Source organism: Mirounga leonina, unplaced genomic scaffold (assembly GCF_011800145.1).
Source record: "Mirounga leonina isolate KUSES-001 unplaced genomic scaffold, KU_Mleo_1.0 Mir_154, whole genome shotgun sequence".
Lineage (NCBI taxonomy): Eukaryota > Metazoa > Chordata > Mammalia > Carnivora > Phocidae > Mirounga > Mirounga leonina.
The window spans coordinates 6,593,300-6,600,329 of NW_023270389.1; the positions used below are offsets into that span (position 1 = coordinate 6,593,300).

Genomic DNA, 7,030 nt, shown 5'->3' on the forward strand with positions numbered 1-7,030 from the left:
GAAGAGAATCCAAACCTTAAGTTGTGCTTATAACTTCAGCCCCAGTAAGAAAAATCAGGTTGGGGGGGCACAGGGTGGGGACCAAGTCTTAGGTGGTGGGGGAGGGCTTGGGGATGGATGCGGTGGGGACAAGGCGGAAGAGAGCTATGTCTTTAATTCTGTCCTATGGTTATACATATTTTTTCTTCTATGAATGGGTTTTGCTGTAAATTATAGCTTTGCCCGTGGTCCCTTGGGTCAAAAGAAATAGTCTCTAAACAGAAAACAGCTCTGATTGGTGACTTTCCTTCTTCCCTCCCCAACCCCCTTCCTAATTGAAACCAAATGTGCAATATATTGGATGCTGGGATCCCTGGCGCTCTCCCAGGAATCCTCAGAATGTGAGGTTTCTCTCAAAGCATCTTGCATCAGCCTGTGGATGTATGCCTACCGCCGGGCTCCTTCACCGGCAAAGTAGAAAAAGAAGCGTTTCACAACAAATTCTTTTTTTTGGGGGGTTGGGGGGCACGTAGTGGATTATAACTCTGTTTTCTTCTTTCCAAATCTGTGTACTTCTGGATGAACGTAAGTTATGTGTTTTTGTTTTTCTTTCCTTTTTTTTTTTTCTTTTCTAAAAACGAAAGCTCTGAATATGCTTCTGATGTCTCAGGAAAAGTTTTAAAAAGGAGGCAGAAGGGGGTTTTAAGCCAGGCGAGGAAGGGAAGGGAATGGGGCACCATAGACTTGAGAAATCTAAGACCTCACATTTTTTGTCGGGGGGGGGGGGGTAGTCCTGGATTTATATTTACAGAGGGAAGAATAAAGAACACTAAACCAAAGAAGATGGGAGCAAAACAGACGAATCCATGGAGCTGCAAGGTCCAATAAACAGCCTTAGCAGGGTTGAAACTTGGCAGGCAGGACAGGCTGATTGCAGAGCTGGTTTCCTTCGGCATGGACAAAGCGGAGCGGGGGAGCAAGGTTTTTAGGCGTTTAGTGGTGGTGTTTGAGGGTCCCGAGTTTTGGAGAGGACAACTTTTTGTACTTTCGTTTTCTTAGCGGTGTCGCTGACTTCCTTGTGCGGAGGGCAACTTGGGACGGGGGGTGCCTTCACCGTGAGGTTTGGGGTGGCTCGGAGGGGGCCTGCGTGGAGGGGACACTTTCCACCCTGCCTGGCTGGCCCGGGGTGCCTTTCCCTTTGTTATCCAACGGCTTGGGACGGTTTGCAGTTGGGACCTCTGCGTCCTGGCCGAGGTTCCAGAGTCCCATCCAGGGAGAAAGAGTTTTTCCAAGTGGCTGAAACTCTCTGGCCAGCTGGCGGTTTGAGGCGGGAGGGAGCTCACACCATTCAAGCCAGTGGGGGGTCAGCACCATTTTGCCGACTGGTTTCTGCGTCCTCTCCCTAGAGGAACGCAGAGTTAGAGCTACGGGAAGAGCTTGAGAGACCCATCTGGCCCCTCATTTTGCAGATGTCAGAAATGGTAGCAAGGAACTGACAAGATCAGGGACGCACAGCGCGGTGGTGGGGCTCCAGTATTGGGGCTGGAAATGAAATTGGGGCTTTCTTTGCTGCCAATCTAGTGCTCCTTCCACACCTGCCTCTACTTTCTTGTTCGTTTCATGGCTGAGATAATGGAGGCACTTTAATGAACAAGTCCCCTCAGGGACCTTAGTTACCTGACGGGAGGATGCGGGAGGTGGTTCATCAGCTCATGGCGTCTATGGTCATACAGTTGACCCTTGAACAACAGGGGTTCAGGGTGCCGACTGCTGTACTGTCAAAAATTCACGTCTAACTTTTGAGTCCCCCAAAACTTAACTATGAATAGCCTACTGTTTTTTTTTTTTTTTTTAAAGATTTTATTATTTATTTGACAGAGAGAGACATAGCAAGAGAGGGAACACAAGCAGGGGGGGTGGGAGAGGGAGAAGCAGGCTTCCCGCAGAGCAGGGAGCCCGATGCGGGGCTCGATCCCAGCACCCTGGGATTATTACCTGAGCCGAAGGCAGACGCTTAACGACTGAGCCACCCAGGCACCCCTGAATAGCCTACTGTTGTCCAGAAGCCTTGCCGATAACCAACAGTTGGTGAACACATAGAGTGTATGCTACATGCATGCATATGTGCACATTATATGCTGTACTTATATAGTAGTGGAAGCTAGAGAAAAGAAAATATTATCAAGAAAATCATAAGGAAGAGAAAAAAACATTAGCAGTACTGTACTGTATTTATTGAAAAAAATCTGGATTAGCAGACCCACGCAGTTCAAACCCCTGTTTGTCGAGGGTGAACTCTATTTGGTTGTGTGTGTGTAGAAAATAAAGAAGCTAACATCTGAGTACTTACTATCACGGGGCTTCACATTCAGAACTTTCTTTATATGTTTTATGAATTTTTACATTTCTGTAAGACAATTCTTCTTTTATAAGTAAGGATATTAAGGCTTAGCAAAGTGGAGAGAGTTGCTCAAGGAAATGCAGCTAATCAGCTTGAAATTCATGTACGCCTGACTCTAAAACCTGTGCCCCTTTTTTAAAAAAAAAATCATTTGCATTTTACTTTTTTAAATTGAGGCATAGGACGTAATGACTGGATATTTGTATACATTGCAAAGTGATTGGCTCACCCTCTGTATCCTCACATTGTTACACAAGACCGTCTTCTTGCGATGAGAGCTAAAATCTGGGCTTCACGTCTCGAGGCCATAGTGCCCCCCTCACTCCTCCACACACACATTTGGTTACTTCCCCAGTCGAATTCCACATTTCCCTCCATGACCAGGAGGTGAAGGTATCAGGCGAGGGAGCAGCGCAGATTGTCTCGTGGAGATCGGGTCTCTGTACGTGGCTGAGTATCCGGGTGCCAGAAGGGGGCTGCAGGTGGGCATCTCTGTGTGCTTGGAAAATACTTAACTCTGTTATGCAAGGAGCCTGGGATTTAGAGTCAGAAAAACCAAGTTCAGGTTCTGGCTCTACTTTTTACTCCTGGCAGGGTTGCTTTCCTTTCCTGCACCTTGGCCTCTGTATTTATTACATGGGAATAAGGGCAATATTTTTCAGTATTATTGTTTGAAGAGATATTGGAAATGAATGAGTTCTGGAGCCTGGGAAGGGCTTAACCATACCTGTTCTGATAATGATGATCATTCTACACCCTGGAAGGCAACGTGGGGCGGCCTCTGCCATGCTGGTTGTGGCAGCCAGGGCTTGTGTTGGTGGGAGGGCAGCTGTATTTGGCTGTGTATACAACTCTGAAATGGGAGGCCCCAGTCCCCGCGTCCATCTCCTTTGGGTGGAGGCCATCCCTCCTCCTGGGGAATATTTCCAGGGTTTCTATCTGAAGCTCCCCTCTGGTGGCCTGGCTTGGCCATCACTCCTCACCCAAGGAAAGCGGTGGGGGGCTGGAGGACACCATGTTGTTCGGGCATCCCCTGCTTCGGTCCGCACCCCCTCTAACCAAGAGGGGAGTGTAGTCAGGAGACGTCCCTTGGTTTCTCCTCAAAGGAGATCGGCTTTTGAGGAGCTTCATGTCTAGCTAAGGGTAGATCCTTGACCCAAGACTCTCTTGTCCCGGGCAGGTGCATCTCACCCGGTCTTTCACCTCATGTTTCCCTTTCTGTGCCTGTAGTCAGAAGGAATGCAGCCACTCTAGGGGGTGGGGCAGGCGGGCCAGCGGGCAGTGGGGAGGGCCCTGCCTCTGCTTCGGGTCCAGATCTGCTTGCTTTATAAACACCAAAGGTAAGGAAAGCGGGGGAAGGCATTTTCAGAATCTTTTACTAAGAATCCTCAAATTGAAACTTCCAACAGCATCTGTATCTGTGAGATAATAGAATATGCGTATTGGTCTCTGCCCCTGGCTCTTGGCACAGGGCTCCCAAAGTCCTCCTCCTTTTCTAAGAGCATGATAAGAGCACTGGGGGCATTTTGGTTCCAGGCTTTGGTCTCTGACTCTGGTTCCTGACACAGAGCTCCTAAATCCCTCAGAAATTTCCTGGGTGATAGGAATGTCCTTTGTTCTAGTGAGGTGACTCTGGGGGGGGCTCCTGGATAGGGTCTGGTCACCAGAAAGACTGAGCCCTGATTAGAAGCCTGGAGTTTTCAGCCCCACCTGCTGTCCTCCAGGAAGAGGAGAGAGGCTGGAGGGTGAGTTAATGATCCATCATGCCTATGTGATGAAGCTTCCATGAGAATCCCCAAAGTATGCGGTTTGGGGAGCTTCCGGGTCGGTGAACACGTCTATATACTGGGAGGGTGGCACGCCCCAACCCCACAGGGACAGAGGCTCCCGTTCTTGGGACCCTCCCAGACCTCACCTATGTATCTCTTCTGGCTATTCATCTGTATCTCTTATCATATCCTTCTTTATTTTATTTTTTTTTAAGATTTTATTTATTTATTTGTCAGAGAGAGACACAGCGAGAGAGGGAACACAAGCAGGGGGAGTGGGAGACGGAGAAGCAGGCTTCCCGCGAGCAGGGAGCCCGATGTGGGGCTCGATCCCAGGACCCTGGGATCATGACCTGAGCTGAAGGCAGACGCTTAACAACTGAGCCACCCAGCTGCCCCCATATCTTTCTTTATATAATAAACTGGTAAATATAAAGGTTTCCCCTGAGTTCTGTGAGCTGCTCTAGCAAATGATCAAATCCAAGGAGGGGGTGGTGGGAACCTCTGATTTGTAGCCAATTCAGACAGAAGTTGTAGACCTACTGTTCGCAGTTGATGTCTGCACTAGAGGGGGAGAGTCTTGTGGGACTGAGCCCTTCACCTGAGGGGTCTGCACCAACTCCAGGCAGTTTGTGTCAGAGTTTCTGGGTGCAGAAAACCCACACAGCTGGTGTCGGAAGTATTGTGAGTGCACGAGTGGAGGAAACTGAGTTTTTCCTAGACGGTGTCTGAGCACAGAGTGGGAGCATCATCCAAAGGAGCCCCATCAGCCCCCACTATCCTCCAGCCTCTCTGTGAACTGTCTTCTTCTCTTCTTCTACAGTCCCTCCCTGGACTTTAAGTCAGATGAATTACCCATCACACATAAAGAATATAGTTCAGACTTTTCCATGTGATTGCATTTCTAATAGACATGCTAAAAAACGAGACTGGTTGCCCCCCCCCCCTTTGGTTAACATCACACCATTCTAAATTAGTGTTCATTCTCAGACATGCTTCTCAAGCTCCTTTATGAGATCCACTTTCAGGAATTTTACATCACCCACACCTCAGACACGCAACCCAAACACATGTCTCACTGGCATCCAGAAAGCTCACCCCCATTTAAAAAAATGGACCTCCATAGCCATGCTGAAGTCCCGTGCCAGCTCACCTGAATGGTGACTGTCTGAGCGCAGACACACTGGGTTCTTTATGCCCTTTGCCCTGTTGGAGGCCGTGCACCATATGAATCGACTCTCGCAGTGATGATGACTCAGTCCAGAAATGTGTCCAACATCCCCAGGTATCCGAGAATGTCTCTGAATTCAGCAACCATCCACAGCGAGGGCTGCTCCCCAGTAAATTAGAAACCTCGGTGGAACTTAAAGACCTCCAGAACCATTACGTCAGAGTATCTCCAGTTGGGCGTTGGGAACCAGTACTTTGAAGTGTTCCCAAAGTGGTTCTACTGTGAACCTCTCCTGGTAAATATCCACGTCTGTCGCCTCAGCCACTCCTTGGCACGGATGAAGGGCAGGCTGCGGGGAGAAACCAGCCTGGACTACATCCCCCTCGGCCATCATCCTATAACGAATTTAACTCTTAGTGCCTCCCTTCTCTGGTTGCCTTCTGTGAGCTTCCTGCAGACCTCCTCATGATGTATACAACCTTGCTTTTCCCCTTACGTGGAAGCTTGTCAAGGGGTCACACTCTTTTCAGTGTGAAGTCAGACAGACCTGACTTCCAATCCCAGTCCGAGCTCACCCACTCTGGGACCCTGGGCAACCTGCTCAAACCCCTTAAGTCTCAGTCTCCCACTCTGTGAAATCAGGATTATAATTCCCATTTAATGGGCATTACAAATGCCACCTGCAAGCACTTGGCATGATGTTGTACATGTAACTAGATGAGGTCAATGCGGATAATTTATATTCAGTTCAGTGCTGCTGCTTGGTTCTCCTTGTTTTCCCATGGCCCATTCCTCGGTGAAGAACATTTACCTGCCCAAGTCCACTTCTGCCAGCAACACCAAAGTGCTCTCTCAGCGCAAAAGACGTGGGTTCAAGTTCTGGCTTGGCCACCACTTATTAGCCATATGACCTGGGACAAGATACCCAATCTCCTTGGATCTTTTTCTCATATCACAGATTTGTTAGGAGAAACAGGTGCTGTTAGATATTCAGGGAGGCCAGCGCAAAACCTCACACATGGCACATGCTCCGAAAAAGTGAATGCTCAGTAAATGGTGCCTCTCTTGTTCTGAGATGATCATCGGTTCCTCATGGGCTACAGGCCCACCGTGCGTGACTCTTGGGGACCGATATCTTGGATTGATTCCTTTCATTTGAACATCTAGGTTAGGTCATGGATGTGATTCGTTGGAAATTGGCCCTTTTGGATTTGAAATGACAGCCGTCATGTCATCTCCTCACCCCTAATCCTCCTTCCCCCACCGCACCTTTACCCAACCTTTCCCCTAATACTGGAGACATACCTGTGCCCAATACCATCTTGTCACTGGGAACTGATCACAAGAGTGGATTACTTGGCCTGGGGTCCACACGACACCAGAAGAAAAAGAGAATTGGCAGTTTTTGGCAGGTAGGGAAGAAGGAATACTAGATGTTGTCCATTGGGCAAGTTAATCCCGTTACAATGAAAAGGTTTAGAAGCCATTACCATGAAAAGAGAATCCTATTACAACGAAAGTATGAGTCACAGTGACGAAAGCTGTTGTAACTGAACGCAAAATGCATTCAGGAAAGGGAGAGATGAGCTAACAAAAGAGAAATTCACGTTTTGTGCTTCTGTAGGAGTTCTCCAATAACGGACTGGTCCCACCAAGGGTTCCAAGCTGGAGGGACCATGGGGGGCAAACTGGCCTTGACTTGTTCATGTT

The 7,030-nt window shown here is 48.5% G+C and overlaps 1 protein-coding gene across 2 annotated transcripts in view; it reads left to right on the forward strand.

Annotated features, from left to right (window-relative positions):
* Window positions 1-379: 379 nt before the first annotated feature.
* DDR2 (discoidin domain receptor tyrosine kinase 2) overlaps window positions 380-7,030 on the forward strand; it is a 152,324-nt gene continuing 145,673 nt past the window's right edge. The window contains exon 1 of one of the 2 annotated variants that reach the window (XM_035010046.1): window positions 380-564. The gene's annotated coding sequence lies outside the window, so the exon portion shown is untranslated. The remainder of the gene's footprint in view (window positions 565-7,030) is intronic. The other variant, XM_035010045.1, reaches the window with a different exon arrangement.